Here is an 18,100-nt window from a genome sequence, read left to right on the forward strand (position 1 = left end):
ACAAAAATGTGGTATATTTACACAATGGAGTTCTATTCAGCAGTAAAGAAAGATGAAATAATGAAATTTGCAGGTGAATGGATGGATCTAGAAACTGTTATACTAAGTGAAGTAACTCAGACTCAGAAAATCAAATGACGTATGTTTTCCCTCATATGTGGATCCTAGCACCAAATCCTTTTAAATTCCAGGTACTGTAAAAAAGTTGATGCTATACAGCAGTCCCTTCTGCATGAAATAACTACCATCATCACATCATGACTACAGCTGAGTCTGATCGCTAAACATCATCACAATTGGGCTTGTTGACAGTTGTGCTCATTCATTAAAGGAGAGCCAAGCAGGGTCATTGGATCCTCACCACATTATCCAGCCACTCTTCCCAGCCAACTGTATGTAATTTGACCCTAATCACACATGGCTTCCTGGATTTGGGGAGGGCTAAAGTATACAATCTGGGGAAGGCATGACCCATGCAGGGTAAAGGCTTTCCAGTGTGCATACCCTCAGGTCATACATACACCTCAGCATCCCCTCAGTTATCTCGGTAAGTAAGCTCAATAAAGTCATTGGTTCCCCAGTAAAACTTTATCAAACATTGGCTCAACACTAGACCCTTGAAAGGGAATAAGCATTGCTTAGCATCCCCAGGAAAAGAAGTCTCACAACAGATGGAAAACTTATTGTTAATGCTATTATGTCTCATAATTATTTTTTAAAAAAGAAAATGAGAATGTAAAAGATGTTAAAAGGATATGGGAATGGAGATATTTTCCAAAACAGACAGAAAAAATGAGAAAGCCTAAGCAAGTGATGAAGGCCTATGTAGGTTTGTTATGATATAAAAAGGATGAGACAAAAATAATATATACATAATCTTAAAATGTCTACAGTCATAATTTAGTCAACTCGTTTAAGGAACAAAATATGTATCTAGTCAAAGTTTATCTGAGAATATTTGTTTTTTTATCCAAGCCTTATTTACATAGCACATGATAATTAAAAGTGCCAGACTGGTGGAACTGATCTTATTGGATGTTTAATAGCCATATTTGAGGCCTATACTAATGTGGTCAGAGGGACTTAAATGACAGTTTTTGTCCCTTGCCCTCCAAGGTCGACTAAGTTCCAGGGGACTATGGAGAATCTCTCAAAATGTCCTGTAACTATGGTGAGTCACCTGTCCTCTTGTTCAACAAGGACATGGAGACCCCAGGAGATGGACTTGAACCAGTGTCTAGTCTACAAAGAGGAGGGTCAACTCAGAGGAAACATCTCATTCATGCTTCTAAGTGAAGCCAGACATGGTCAAGCAGGGCCTTGGACTTATCATCACATAGATGGAACTGGTAAAAGAAAGGAGCCAGGAGCTCTTCCCAAACTCATGTAACCCCTGAGGAACAGATCCTCAAATGACCTTAAGTGTAAAAATAAATTGATTTATTTGGGCCAACTGTATGGTCTTAAACACCCAGAAGGAAAGTATAACCAAAGAGTAAAGTCATCAGTATATTTTTTTAAGAGTTCAAGGATTACATTTCACAGACATTAGGCTTAAGTCTATAAAAAGTTATTTAGACAATTATTTCTCATTGATAATTTTGTTCCTAACCAGAAAGTGCTGCTCAGATCTAAGACTTCAGATCTTGGTCTCAATACTGTCATACCCACCTGTAGCTAAGGGACACAACCAGCTATTCTAAAATGATGGATAAATGTGTTTTCTCCCCCTATCTAGAAACCTTTGAGAGGGAACTGACACTGATTCTAACCACTCCAACAGCTATCAAAATAGCTGAAAACAAATCCTGAATCCATCACTCTAGAGTCCAGCCTTGGAAGACAAAAGAAAAATGAGGAGGAACAAAATAGAGGGATGCTTTTGGAAGCCCTTGTCAAGAAATTCCAATGGACTCTCATACGAGCATTTTAAAATTGCCCTGTTCTTTTTTCTAGTTCCCTGTATAGAACTTGTAATACTAATTACACTTGCCTTTACTTCTCCTTCACATCTCTTATTCACTATTCAAAGACTTTCTTTTCCTCCTTGAGATTAGAGTTATGCAATTTGGGAGTCTTTTAGATAGACCCACTGAAGGGGTACTCCAATTGCCTCACCCAGTGTCCCTGTTCAGCATGGAAGAAGTCAGAGCAGTCTGCGTCCTGATTCCCTATTGGCAATTTGGGTAACCTCTTCAGAGGATGGTGTGATAAGAATAGGAGGTAGGAATTGGCTAGGCAGTTAGGGTAAAAAGACCCCAAAGAAAAGTAGCCAGTTTCTTGGCTAAAACTCACAATGTCCAGCTGGGCGTGGTGGCACATGCCTTTAATCCCAGCACTCTGGAGGCAGAGGCAAGCGGATCTGTGAGTTCAAGGCCACCCTGGTCTACATAGTGAGTTCCAGGACAGCTGGGGCTACAAGGAGACCCTGTCTCAAAAAGACCAAAAAGAAAAACAAAAACAAAACCTCACAATGCCCTTGGGCCTCTTAGCAACCTTCTGTTCCAAAGGCCAAAAATGTCGAAAATATTTGGAAACTTTTAACTAATCCTTAAAAGATTTTAGGGTTACCTCTTCAGAAGGGGGAATGTTGGAGTAGCCAAAAGCCCCATAAAAAATAATTAAATCAAAGAAGAAGAAAGAGTACATGAAATTATCAGAAAAAAGTGATGGGGAGATATGGGAGGAGTTGGAGGTGAGGGAGTGGGCATGGATTTGTTCAAAACACCTTATATGTATGTATGAAATTCTTATTAAATTATTTATTTAAATAAATAAGTAAATAAATAAAAATTTGATCAAAGCAAAAAAAAAAAAAAAAAAAAAAGAGAGAGATTCTGGTCACAGGCGCCCTGGTCCCTGGGAGTCTTGAGGGTGGTGTCATCTGGCTTTCTTCTCAGTGTCTACGCCTGGGCTGAGAGTTTCTTTAGGCCAAGTTTTAGCCTAGAGTAGATTTTTTTTATGGCTGTGAGCTAATCCCCTAGGAAACCCTGGTTTATATTGAAATGCTGACACAGTACTAGCTCCAGTGATTCAACTGGGGCCACTGGGCTATTTATGGCTCCCTGGTGCCAATAGGGGATAATTCTCATTGAGTAGATTTAGTTTCTGTTGGGACAGAGGCCCTACTTTTCTCCCCAGGGTGACTGTTGAACCTCTTGCCCAAAACCTGAGCAAGTGGGAGGCTGTCTGTTCAGTGGGCCTGCCTCAGAACAGCTCGACCTGCAGTAAGTTACAACCAAGGTGGGCTTTTCATCCTGGATTGCAAGAGTCTTAGAAACAAATAAATATTTTCGTCTCCAATTTTATCTCTGGGCAGGGGGCCCAAAAAGCATCTTGATTCTACTTTGTGAAACTCAGGAGAAAAGCTGAAGATGACTTAATTCCCTTTCTTCTCTCCCTTTCTGCTCTTAGTGCTTTGTAGGGAAGGAGGTGCTGGCAGAGGGGGCAAGCAGCCACATAAGTCACAAGTCAGGCAGAACTGGACTCCAAGGCCTTTGTAAGGCAGGCCAATAAGCATGACAGACACCTTGGGGACTTTTCTGCCTGAGGTCAGTGTGCTCACCTTCTAAATAGGGGGCTGAAGGGTCACAGGACAGGATTGGGGCTAGCAGGGGGTGGCCAGCCCTTGGTTTGTGCTTCATTTTTGCCATCAGCATTTCCTTAAGAAACCGGAGTTTGAGTCCTGTAAGAGCCGAATGTCTTGTCTCCTTACTTCAAACATTCTCCTGCTTAGGGTGGAGGTGGAGTCAGACTTTAAAAAAAAAACAAAAAACATTGGAATAAACTATTCCTAACAAAACTTACCATTTTAGCCATTTTCAAAACACTATTTAGCAATGTTAGGCACCTTTGCATGAAAATATTCCATGACTGTGCACTATCGTTTTCAATCTCAGAACTCTTTTCATCTTCCTAATGGAAACCCCATGCCTACTAAATAGTAACTGCCTGTTCCCTTGGGCAGACTTCTGCCGCTATAGGATGAGGGCTTTGGAGCCTGAACTCTGATGGCCTCTGGTGGCCGGAAGTTAGGAGCTGTGATCAACTGGCCCAGTTACCAAGTGGCAGACTGGGACTTGAACCAGGGCTGCTTGGCTCCAGAGCTGTGCTCATAACTTCTTGTTTGTATTTATTGATAAGCCCAAGGGCTCCCACATTGATCCCAAGGCTAACAGGGTCATCCCAGGAGCACCAAACATTGCTCTGAACTCAGCAGAGCAGCCAGACCGCCCCACCTAATTTGAGGCCTTTGAAGTCGGTGATGTCAAAAAACAGGCAGCTGTGCCTTTTACCAGCTTTTATGAGGTCTATCAGGGTGATAGAAGCACTTAGAGAGGCAGGCAGATAAAGGATGGCTGGACTTGCCTTGATAAGGTGGCCTGAGACAGAGTGACACTGAACCCCAGGACTGCGGTTTCTGTGTGGGAGTAGGCAGGATTTCTGGCAGAGCTGGAGAAGCTGTGAAGACAGGCTGGCGGCCTGGGATTTAGTGGTTTAGCTTTGCTGAAATCCCCAAATTCAAGGACTTCCCTCTGATGACTGAATTTTGCCAGGCTAATTGAGGGCGGGCTCTCTCCAGCTCTGGAAAGAGATGGGAATGAGGGTGGGTGGGTGAGAGATGTCCAGAGCAGCTGGGAGGAAGGGGCTGTTGTCATTCCTGACCAATGATGCCCACTGGGGGCCAGTAAGACAGTTGGCATTGAAGATGTTGGTGTGAGGGCCTAGGCCACTTTCACAGGGCTCCACTCCCATGGCTTCCCTTCTCAAGGATTACCCAAGCCTGGGGAGTCACTGGCTTGTGCTGCCCTTGAACTGACTGCATGGCTAGGGGCTAGAACTCATCTTGAGGTTCATGGGCTTACAACAAGAAGATGCTTCCCTGGAGAGGGGGTAGTTAGGGAGGTAGAGCTGAGATTTGCAGACAGGTTCCCTGGGAATTTCTGGTACCATTCCCTGGCGACATGTGCCCCGGGACTGACAGCAGCACAGGTTTGGGGAAAACAGAGTAACATATCCTCAGCCAATGTTAGGAGAATGGTCTTATCTCCCTGTTTTATAGCCAAGAAGGAATGATCCAAAGTCATATAGATAGTAAATGTATTTAAGCCCATGTCTGCCTTTGGAGCCCAGGCTCTTCAGCCTATGTTACAGAACTGGCAGAAATGTGTGTCTGCATTTAGAGGGCCTGGGGGTGCTGGGAACAGAGCTCAGGAAGGTTGGAAGGCAAGCTCAGCCAGGAAGTCATGCTCCTGTCTCAAAAGCTGAAAAACAAGATCAGGTGTGGCTAACTGAGCAGAAGAAAAGACAGGCCCAGCAGAGGGACCCTGAGGACCAGGGGTTGGGGGACGAATTTCTGAAAGCCCCAAACCTTTCTTGGAGCAGGGGGCAGGGGCTGGGTCTGAGGGGGAACAGGATTCCACCTCTATACACAAGTAAAGGAGAGCATCGTGCTGGCTAGAAGAGTTCAGTGGTCTGTTTGAGTGGCTCTGCTGTTTGCATCCTTGAACTGTTTATTTAATCTCTCTGTTGGAGACAATAATGGTACATATAGTGTCTTGGAGAGCAAATGAATGGATGCAGGTGGTTAGTGGCCAACTGTGAAATGGCTGTGTCTCTGTCTTGGGTTGCCATTATTCTCCTATCTTGGAAACCCTGATGGCCACACTAATGGAGTGAGGATGGAGGAAGGGAACCAGTGGCTTGGCATAGAAGTGAGGAAGCTACCCTGGTCTTCAGGTCTGAGTGCTTTATATGACTTCCCCCTTGGGGTGATTTGTCAAGCACTGAGCAGAGCATTTCCCAGGGTTCAAGGAATTTCTGCAACTTGACTGATTTGAAGCTTATGGGGGAAAAGTTTAAAACAGTGGATGGGGTTATGACATCCAACACATGTCCTTGGTTTGCTTTGTCCTCTCTGTGTAACAGTTTGAACTTGTTCTGGGAGGTCAAGCCAGGTGTGGTCCTTGTCTTTGAGGAGCTCATGGTCAAGCAAGAAGGCACCTGTCCATTCATTTCTATGTTCATTCATCTGTTTGCTGAGTACCTACTTTGTACCACGAAACTTTCTAGGCACTGGGAACAGAGCAGGCATGCCGTAACAGAACAGTGAGCTCCTGTCCTCAGGGCCCACTTGCTAGGTTACTGGTTTGGGTTACGAATGTCATCAAGATGCATTTGGTTTGGAGATACCAACTTGACTCTCAGTGCCTATTTGCCAGTCACTGGGAACCAAATGTAGAGATTCTTCTGGGGTTCTGTAATCAGGTAAGACTGGGTCTGTATCTTAGCTGTGGTAAGTTACTCTAAGCAGGTTGTTTTACCGCCTTAGACCTGTTCTTTGTCTATGCAATGGTAATGATTTTACTTCTCAAGGTCATGGTAAGAACTAAACATGATGAAGTATGAAAAGCCATAAGATTGGGCAGCTCACTGATCATTCCTTCAATGTGCATAGTGGCTAGAACGTGCTCTCATTCCTGCTTGAAGGTGGCTTTAACATCCATGTACTCATTAGAATAGCCAAGCACATAATTTGGCTCAAAACTGATTAATCTCCTGAGTTTATAAGTAACCTTTAAAAGGGTTTAAAAAGACAGCACAATGGAACCATATGCAAAAATTTGAGTAAAAAAGTTCATAGAAAAGTTCTTATAAGCCAATGAAGAGCTAAAAGCAAACAAAAAGCATATCATCATATTTTAAAAATATTTTTATTAACATGGGAAGATACAGTTTTCACCTTCCAGGGTGATGAAAAGCTGAAAATTTAATGGTACATTTTATTAGAAAGGGTGTAATGAAATATCACAGTCATACAAAGAGAGTAGGACTTGCAAATTGGTCTAAATCTTTGGAGGAAAATGGGGCCATTTCTATTAAAAATGCCCTACCTGAGGTGCTCATGAGGCCCCACCCCTAGCTGGGGAGCTATTGGCAGTTGATGGCTGCTGGGGAAGGGAGAGTCAATTTTCTTCAGGGGTATGGCCACTGGTAGTTTGCTTATGCTTCAGGGGCTGGCCCCACACTCACGCACATGCAGATGGCTCTAATTTGACTCAGTCTCTCCCCCGCCACACACACAAAGGTGGGAGGACAATGTGTTGGGGAGGGAGTTTGGGGGGATGAGAGAAGGAAGTAAGGATATACATATGATCAAAATACATTGTATACATGTATGAAATTGTCAAAGAATAAGTAAATATAATTTTTTAAAGTAATAAAAAATGCCCCATCCTTTTGACTTAGTAATTTCGTAATAGGAATTTATTTAATGGATATGTTCATAAATGAATGAATCAGTGATATGAATTCAAGAATATTTACCACACCAGTGTTTATTATAGGAAAACAAAAGAAGGGAAGAACCAGAAATGTCCACCAGTAGAGGATGGATAAAACTAAGGCGCATCTATCTGCTCTATGAAAGACCCTTGCCACTGTTGTAATGAACATGGAAGGTTTATGATATGTCTTGGTGATCTAATATGCTGCCAAGCTGTGATAAGTTTTTAAGAAGCGAGGGGAGGAAGCATAACCATTATGTAGAGTGGAAGCCTATTGATATTAAAATAAAAGGTAGATTCTATATGTTTATGTAGAGAATACAATCCAAGGACTTCATAAGAAGCTACTCACAGTGCGTACCTCTAGCAGAGGTCCTGGGAGCCCCAGAGGGAAGGAGACTTACTGTTTACCTCTGTATGTTGTGGGAATTTTCATTATATGCATGCATTATGTTTATTTGCTTGCTTGTTTAATTTTGTTTTGGGTTTTTGAAACAAGTCCTCACATAGTCCAGACTGATCTTGATCTTACTGTGTAGCTGAGGACGACCTAGAACTCCTGACTCTCCTGCTTCTGCCTTCCAAGTTCTGGGATTACAGGCATGCACTGCCATACCCAGCTAGAAATCACTTTTATAATTGTACAGAAAACTCTAAAGAAGCTATGCATTTGTAGTTAAGGATTGAAGTGCTGTTTTGTTTTATGGATGTGTTTGGAATAAATGTTTCTGTTCTACTTCTAGAGTCCTACGAAGACTTTCCTTAAAAGTTGACTTTTAACATGCTTTTGAGCAGCCACAGCATCAGCGAGAGCTCTTGCCCCTGCCAGGATGAGCTAAAGCTGTAACAACGTCATCCTCTCACCCTCACCACCTCTTCCAAGTGGAGTATTTGCCAGAGGCTGTCAGGAAGTGTTTGACTGCCTCACTCCCAGCCTTACTTGGGTCATGCAGCTTGTACACTGACCCAGCCTGGTGTTTTCCCCAGAAACTTATTGCCCCACCACCTTTCCCATACTTCCAAGCCTAGTTTAGGTTGCGCAGCTAGCATATAAGCCCAATCTGGTGAGTTAACCAGAACTTCATGCACTCCACCACTTTCCCCACACTCCCAGGCCTGGTTTAGATCATGCAGTAACATACAAGCCCAGCCTGGTGAGTTCCCCAGAAACTCTCCCACCCCTGCCTTCATCCCCACACTCCAAGGCATAGCAGGGATAATGCAGTCTGTTCACCAACCCAGGCAGACTGGGGTTACATTTGTACTCTTTGTTCCTTACTACTGAATTGGAATTACCCCATCCCTCCAATACAAAATCAACACTGAGTATCTGAAGAATAGACTTACCAACTCTTCATACCTGATCTGATATCAACCAAGCTTGGGCAAGAACAAAAACAGAGGCGAACTTCCACTCAACAAAGGCAGGCTAGAATTTCATTATACAGAAAACCAACAAAAGAAGTCCATATGCCTAGGTCACATCACAAAAAGACAATATGAAAAGTCAAGACAGTATGCCCCCCCCAATTCTCTAGTCCTATAAAATCCCAGGTCACAGAATTTAAAAGAAAAATTGTAAATGTGATCAAAGAATTCAAGAAGTTTAAAGAAGACACGAACAAGCACCTCAATGAACTTAAAGAGGATAGGAATAAACTCCTGAGTGAGGTCCAGGGAAACAAATATATGACTGAATGAAATGACAAAGACAATTCATGATTTAAAAAGTGAATTCAGAAGAGATAGACATACTGAAGAAATACTCAAGCTGAAATGAAGATGGAATTGAAAAACCCAGTAGCTCAACTAGAAAACTCAGGGGAAAGCCTTGCCAGTCGAACGAATCAAGTAGAGTACAGAATTTGAAGACTTGAAGGTAAAGTAGAGGAATTGGACTTCTCAACCAATGAATATGAAAAAATACATGAGAGGACTATCCAGGAACTTTGGGACACCATGAAAAGATCAAATCTATGAAAAGCTACAATTCACATATAAAGGAAAACTCATCCAAATAACAGCTGTCTAATTGGACTTAAGGCCTGATCAATAGGAGGGAATTCATGGGTGGTAATGTAAACATAGCTGGAGAGGTCATAGACCCTAGAGAAAAACCCACTCCATCACTTCCCTAGACCAATGTAATTTCTTACTATATTCTAAATACATATTCTTATATTTACAGACAAGTAAATATATCCTCACAACTCATCGAAGAAGCTTCTTTTTGCAACAGATGGAGACTAATATGAAATTCCACAACTGGTCAAATGCAGAGAATAAGTGACTATGAGGTGCCCAGCCCCTAAGTAACACATCTACATTGCAACCTCTATACCTAAGGCTCAAAAATATCAATAGAGATTGTAAGAGCCAAAGAGACAAGACACCTGCTGCTACTTAATGCATTCTAGGCATGATAGAGGAGCTGCATTAAAGAAATCTCCACAGTATAGTAGTCTAACAGAATCTGCATATAATGACAAAACCAGTTGACATACCAAGGTGGATGGGGAAATTTCAAGGGCTCCCACCTCAAGATGAAGAGCTACAGACCATCAATGGATACTGAGGGAGGGAGAATCAGTTTTCTACAGGGACTAGCTCCCTGAGAGGTTATCTGAGTGAGCAACCCTAAACATAGGTACACAGGAGCAATACATATATGTGATAATAATCAAAGAAGAGGACAAGAAATTGAGAGGATGTTGAGGGAACATGGGAGGAGTTAAGGGGGTGAGAGGAAATAATAGATGCAAAGAAAGACTATATTCATATATGATATTCACAATTTTTTTAAAGATGAAAAAATAGATATAGTTGAAGGAAAGGCCTCAAAGCCCCTTTTAATGCATAACTTTTTAATACCACTGCTGGTATATGTATATTAAGTGATCAAAATATACAAAATAAAAGATAACATATAGACAAAAAATAGAAAAATACCTTCACAAATTTTCGAGTCTGTAATGTCTTTCAGTACTTAAGCACAGGTGTTTAGTACAAAATCAGCACATAGTGAAAATATGGAAATACAGTCTTCATGGTCAGAAGTAAAGATTATTTCTTTTTCAAAAAAAACAACAGTAAAAGAATCTGTAGTAATTACATGAATTCATGGAGATTAAACAACACACTAGTGAATAATGGATGGTCAGATAAATCAGGAAAGAAAAAATTAAATCCTGGAATTAAGTAAAAATGAAAAGATAGCACAACAAAACCACTAGGATACATTAAAAGTAATTCTAAGAGGGAGATTTATAGCTCTAAGCACCTGTATTAAAAAAAAATCAGAAAGAGGGTCTGGAGAGATGGCTCAGCGGTTAAGAGCACTGACTGCTCTTACAGAGGACCCGGGTTCGATTCCCAGCACCCACATGGCGGCTGTGAACCGTCTTTAACTCCAGTTCCAGGGGAATCCGAAGCCCTCTTCTGACCTCCGTGGCATTGCACGACACGGGTGCACTCACATACTTGCAGGCAATACACTCATACACATAAAATAAAAACAATAAAGAAAATATTTTTAAAAAAATCAGAAAGAGCACAAATGACTTAATGATGAGAATCAAGAATCTGGAAAAACAATAACAAACTAAACCCAAATCCAGTGGATGGGAAGAAATAATAATAAAAATCAAAGTAGAAACCATTGAAATAGAAACAAATAAAGTAATACAAAGAATCAATGAATCTAAGAACTGATTTTTTTGAAAAGATAAGATCGACAGACCCTTAGCCCAATTAACCAAAAGTAAAAAAAAAGTGATCCAAATTAACAGAATCCGAGATGAACAGGGAAACATTAAAACAGACGTTAAAGAAATCCAGATTATTATAAGAGAATATTTTAAAAATCTATACTCCATTAAATTAGAAAACTCTAAAAGAAATGGATGAATTCCTAGGTTCAAATGAACTGCCAAAGCCAAACCAAAAAGAGAATAACAGACCCATAAAAAATAACAAGATTGAAACAGTACCACAAAGCCTTCTGACTAAAACCAGCCCAGGTCAGATGGATTTACTGCAGAATTCTACCAGACCTTCAAAGAAGAACTACAACCAAGTCTTCTTAAATTATTCAAAATGACAGGAACAGAGGAGACTTTTTCAAACTCCTTCTACATGTATTACTTTAATACCAAAACCAGGTAAAGACACGACAGGACAAGAAAACTCCAGTATCCCTGATGAACATAAATGATAAATATTATCAATAAAATATTTGCAAACCCAATACAGGCATATATCAAAAAGCATCCACCATGATCAAGTTGGCTTTATACCAGAAATGCAGGAATGATTCAACATACATGTCAATAAATGTAATAAATCATATAAATGGACTTAAAAAGCAAAGATAACATGATCATCTCGATACAGAGAAGGACTTTGACAAAATCCAGCATGCCTTCATTATAAAAGTCCTAGAAGAAACTGAACTGGAGGGAACATAGCTCAACATAATAATGGCTGTATATGACAAATCCACAACAAACATAATTCTAAATGGAGAAAACCTGGAAGCATTCCTATTAAAATCAGGAATGAGGTAGGGCTGTCCACTATCTTCACTCCTTTTCAATATAGTGCTTGAAGTCCCAGCTAGAGCAATAAGACAAGAGAAGGAAATCAAAGGTATGCAAATAGGAAAAGAAGTCAAATTATCCCTCTTTGCAAATGATATGATATTATACACGAGATCCCCAAAATTCTACCAGAAAACTTCTAGAAATGAGCAACACTTCCAGTAAAGTGGCAGGATACAAAATTAACATAGAGATCAGTAGTCTTTTTATATACCAAAAACAAGCAAGCAGAGAGATCATGGTAACACTCATATTCACACTTGCCTAAAACATATCTAGGAATAAACCTAACCAAGGAGGTGGAAGACTTCTGAAATGAAAATTTTAAGTCTATGTACAAAGAGGCTGAAAAAGACTAGAAAATGGAGACACCGCCCATGCTCATAGATTGGTAGAATTAATGCTGTGAAAATGATCACCCTACCAAATTACAGTTTCCGTGCAATCCCAATCGAAATCCCCATGACATCTTCAGAGAAATAGGAAAAAATTCTAAAATTCATATGGAAACAAAGCAGATCCCAGATAGTCAAAGCAATCCTGAGCAAAAAGAATAATGCTGGAGGAATTACCACACTAGATTTCAAAGTACATTACAGAGCTACAGTAATAAAACCAGCATGTACTGGTACAAAAACAGACATGTAGATCAATGGAACAAAATAGAAGACCCAAACACGAGTGCACATAATTATAGCCATCTGATATTTGACAAAGGTGCCAAAAATACACACTGGAGGAAGAACAGCATTTTCAATAAATTGTGCTGGGAAAGAAAACTGGATGTCCACTTATAGAAGAATGGAATTAGATCAGTATCTATCAATATTCACAAACATCAGTTCCAAATGAATAAAAAACCCCAATGTGAAACCTGAAAAGCTGAAACTGTAAAAAAAAGATACAAGCAGTACCTTGCAAGACATAGGTGCAGGAAAAGACTCTGAATCAGACTCTATTTGCTCAGAAATTAAGGCTGGTAGTTGACAAATAGGATCTCGTTAAACTAAAATACTTCTGTACAGCAAAGGAAACAATTAATCAAATAAAGAGGAAGCCCAGTGTGGGAGAGAATTTTTGCCAGATGTACATCTAATGAGGGCCAATATCCAGAGTATACGAAGAACTGAAGAAGCAAACAATCGAGAAAACAAATGGCCCAATTAAAAAATGGTCCATGGAGCTGGACAGAGAGTTCCCCAAAGAAGAAATAAAAATAGCTAAGAAATATCTTTAAAAGTGTTTAACATTTTTAGGAATTAAAACTACTTTAAGATTTCATCTTACCCCAGTCAGAATGGCTAAGATCAAGAAAACAACTGACAACAAAGGCTGATGAAGATGCAGGGAAAGGGGATCCCTCATTCACTGCTGATGGGATTACAAATTACAGCTACTGTGGAAATCAGTGTGGAGAAATAAAAAAGAAACAAACTAAAAGTAGATCTACATATGACCCAGCTATATCACTCCTTGGCATATACCCAAAGGACTCGACATCATATTACAGAAATACTTGCTCAGCCATTTTTGTTCCTGATCTTTTCACAATAGCTAGGAAATAGAAGCAACTTAAATGTCCTTCATCTGATGAATGGATAATGAAAATGTGGTGCGAATACACAATGGATTTCTATTTGGCTGTAAAGAAAAATGAAATCATGAAATGTGTAGGTGAATGGATAGAATTGGAAAAAATATTGGGTGAGGTAACCCAGGTCTAGAGAGTCAAATATCCCACATTCCGTTTTATTTATGGATCCTACCTCCAAATATTTAGAGAAGAGTATATTACCTAAAGTAACCACATAAGTCAGGAAGTAGAAAGGGACCATGGGGGAAGGAAAGTGATAGAAAGAGCTCTAGAGAGGGGGTGGTAGGACACAGATGCTATCAAAGGGGAAATGGAAGGCAGACTTTAATGAGGAGGGAGGGTTATACAGAGGGAGAGAGAGGAAGGAGAGATAAATCATACTTAGGATGTCTGAAAAAGCCATAGGGAAACATCATTTTACAATCATATATATATATATATGCTGGAGAGATGACTTAGCAGTTAAGAGCACTGGCTGTTCTTGCAGAAGATCCAGGTTCAGTTCCCAGCACCCACATGGTAGCTAACAACCATCTGTAACTCTAGTTCTAGGGGATCCAACACTATCTTCTGGTCTCTGCAAGCACTGTAAACACAGGTACACTTATATACATGTAGGCAAAACTATACTTAAAATGAAAAGAAAGAACTTTAAAATATATATATATATATATAATATACATGTGCACAGTCAAAGGCTATCCAACAAAAATCCCAGTGCCAGACAAGGGAAACTTCCATTTTAGTTGTTGGTCAGGGTAGTGCAAGAGAGTTCCAAAACAATACAGGCTATTGCCATAGCTCTTGTTTGTCTCCCAGAATTTGAAAAGAAGACCCTATTCCTGAGGACACCACACACTTCAGACACAGGACTTGGAGAAATCAAGCTGGGACTGACAGAAATCTCCTTTCTGGGGACCAGCTCTCATAATATTGGAGGGGGCTATGCAAACTGCCAAGGGAGAAAAGCGGTTAATAGTCTTACCCAGGTGTAAAGCCTACAAATCACAACAATGATCTGCCCAGCAAAATATCCCTAATGGTTCAATACGGGGGCATTTTTATCTTGGCAGTAACCAGCAGCTGTCTAATGGGAGTTAAGGTTCACTCCGTAGGAGGGAATTCATACCTGGTGCTATAAGCTTAGTCAAATATCCATAGCTGGAGAGGTCACTGTATTAGTTACTTTTCTATTGTGATAGAAACACTGGCCAAAGCAACTTATTTCTATAAGAAGAGTTTATTTGAGCTTACAGCTCCAAAGGGGCAAGAGTCCATCATGGCAGGGAGGCATGGCAGTAGAGTGGCTGGAGGAGGAGCAGAAGCTAAGCTCTCACATCTTCAAGCAGGCACAGGAAGCAAGAGAGTGACTTGAGGTCCAGCAAGGCTTAAGAACTCTTTAAGCCAGCCCCCAGTGAAGTGCTTCCTCCAACATGGCCATACCTCCCAAGACCTCCCAAAACAGTGCCACCAACTGGGGACAAAATGTCCAAATACTTGGAGCCTATAGGGAACATTCTCATTCAAACCACCACATTCCACTCCCTGACCCTCATAGGCGCATGACCATATAAAATGCATTTAGTCCAACCTTAAAAGTCCCCATAGTCATTACCAGTCTCAATACTATTCAAAAGTCCACAGTCCAAAGTCTCGTCTGAGGCTCAGGGAAATCACTTAATTGTAAGCCCCTGTAAAATCAAAAGACAAATTACATACTCCCAACATACAGTGGAATTGAATACACATTACCATTCCAAAAGGGAGGAATAGAGGCATAGTGAGGAAATACTGGACCAAAACATGACCAAAAACCAGCAGGGCAAACACCAAATCCAGTAGCTCCATGTCCGACTTCTGGAACTGTACTTCCAAAGGGCTAAGATAGTTCAGCCACTCCAGCTTTGCTGTGTGAAACATACATCTCCCTCTTGGGCTGGTACCACTCCTTGTATGCACATCTTCTTGGCAGATGCCTCACAGCTCTGGCATCACAAATGTCTTCTTGGGGTCTCCACTGCCAACCAGGTATCACCTTCACAACTTCATCCAATGGCCTATTAGGGCCGTCTTTATTTAAAGCAAGGGCACTCCTGTTGCACGCTTCCTGGCCTCAGTGTCTCTCTGAAACCTCAGAGGAAGAACAGATGACTTCTTCACTCTTCCATCTTTCATGCCTCTAAAGCCAGCACCTAGTGAACTGACACTGCCAAGTCTGGCTGCAAGTTTGGGATGGACCTCAGCCTGCTTTATCCATTTTAGAAGCTTTTCTCTTCCGTGGCCCCTACAGCATTTTCCTTTCACAAGTTAGAAGGCTTAGCTGGGTGTGGTCTTGCCCTGGAGGCACTCTCTCCATTGTTTAACTGAAAATCTCTAGGCCTCTCCTAGGCCAAAGAAGTTAGTCCACTGCTTTTCAACTTAGCCTCAGGCAGGTTCTTTTTTTGGCTGTGGGCAGACGCTGGCCAGACTTTTTGCCAAAATATCCCAATTTCTGCTTATGTCCTTATTTCCCTCTGGAACTGAATTGTTCTCAGCACTACTTTCTTCTAGGAACCTACTAGAATGACCTGTTAAGCTCTGCTTACAGCAATCAACTGCTTTTCTAGCCCAAACTTCCAAAGTCTGCCACATTCTTCAAAAAACCCATATGGTTAGGATCTTCTCAGCCAACAGCCCATTCTTTGGTACCAGTCACAGACCCTAAAGGAGAACCTACTACTGCCACTTTTCTAAACCAATATAATTTTTAACTGTATTCTAAATACTCATCTTTACACCCACAGATAAGTGTAGTCCTCACCACTCATCAAAAAAGCTTCTTTTTCCAACATATGGAGACAACTCCATAACTGTTCAAAATGTAGAGAATAAGTGACTGTGGGGTACCCAGTCCTAACTGATGCATCTACAATGTAACCTCTATACTTAAGTAAGGCTCAGGGAACACCACAGAAGAGGGGGCAAAAAGGTTATAAAATGCAGAGGACCAGGACATCTGCTATTACATAGTGTCTTCTAGACATGACAGGGATGCTGCACCCATGAAATGTTAACAATACGGTTGTCTAAACAAGACCAGTTGACATGCCAATGTAGATGGGGGAAATTTCATAGGGTTCAACCCCTAGATAAAGAGATATAGGCAATCAGTGGTTTCTGAGGGAGGGAGAATCAGTTTTCTTCAGGGATGAGCTTTCTGATAGGTTTATCCGCATATTTAGGTCAGTCCTAAGCACATGTACACACAAACACCACTAAATGGATTCAGTGATAAACATATATATAATCAAAGAAGAGATCCCAAAATTGAGAGGGAGCTGGGGGCCATGGGAAGACTTAGAGAGGTAGAAATGATGCAAATACAGTACTCATGAATTAAATTATCAAAAAATTAAAAAGGGTTTGATTATGGTTTATGTTTAAGAAAGAGGGATTATGTTCTTGGTGTGGAGAAAGTCAGCCACTAGACTACAAGATGAAAGCACTGCATGGAAAATCTGTGCTTTGAGTGATAACATCTGCATGGCTTCTGCAGGTCTCACCAACAATGCAAAGACAGTCATCAACAGGGCCAGGTGGAATGCCAAAGCCCCTCGCTGGTGGTGGAGGACCCAGTTACCATGGAGTACATGATTCACTACATCACCAGTCTGAGGCAGCAGTATACACTCATTGTGGGTTTAGACTCTGATGGAGCCTCCAAATTCTATCACACTGACCCCTCAAACACAAACTGTACCTGGAAGGCTAATGCCATCAGGTGGGCTGCCAAGACAGTGTCTGCGTTCCTGAAGAGCTATACCAACTAAGCCATTGAGGCCAATGATCTGACCATCAAATGTGATCAAGGCACTCCTGAAAGTGGTCTACTCAGGTAACAAAAACACTGAACTCTCTGTCATGAGGTGAGATCAGTCCCCCAAGATTATAAATTCTGAAACCATTGAGAAATATGTTGTTGAAATTAGTAAAGGAACAAAAAGCACTGTGAAGAAGTAAACTTCCTGGAATGGAGCATCTTTTAAATTGGATCATGAATGAGTCTCTGACATGTAGGATTCTCTCTGTCCTCTTTTCCTATCCTCTGAGTACCCAGCAAACTTCTACATTTTTTTAATCTTAAAAAAATGACTTTCAGATATACTCATAAATCTTAATTGTCAACTTGATAAGATCTAGAATCTCCTGGGATATGAACCTCTGAACACACCTGTGGGCGACTATCTGGATTAGGTCAACTGGGATGGAAAGACCCACCTGCTGTAGGTAGCACATCTCCTTGGGCTGGGATCTTGGACTGTATAAAACGGAGACTGTGAGATGAACACAATCATTCATTGTTTTCTGCTTGCTGACTGCGGATGGCGTGAGATTCACTGCTCCAAGCTCCTGCCACTTTGACTCTCCCATCATTATGGATTATACTCTTGAGCTGTAAGCTCTTCTTCAAATTGCTTTTGTCAGGGTATTTTATCACAGCAACAGGAAAAGCAACTAATAAGCTAATTTAGATGATTCTATCAGAAACTGGGATCTTGCTGTACTTTGATCAATTTAAAGTAGATTTAAAGTGTTGGGTCTGAGCTTGTCAATGGACCAGGGAATTTTGTCTTCCAAGTACT

General features: G+C 41.0%; 1 pseudogene; it reads left to right on the top strand.

Annotated features, from left to right (window-relative positions):
• Positions 1–16,913: 16,913 nt before the first annotated feature.
• LOC103747082 lies at positions 16,914–17,477 on the top strand (annotated as a pseudogene).
• Positions 17,478–18,100: the final 623 nt, after the last annotated feature.

The sequence above is a fragment of the Nannospalax galili genome, unplaced genomic scaffold (genome assembly GCF_000622305.1).
Source record: "Nannospalax galili isolate Female #2095 unplaced genomic scaffold, S.galili_v1.0 scaffold1830, whole genome shotgun sequence".
NCBI classification, from domain to species: domain Eukaryota; kingdom Metazoa; phylum Chordata; class Mammalia; order Rodentia; family Spalacidae; genus Nannospalax; species Nannospalax galili.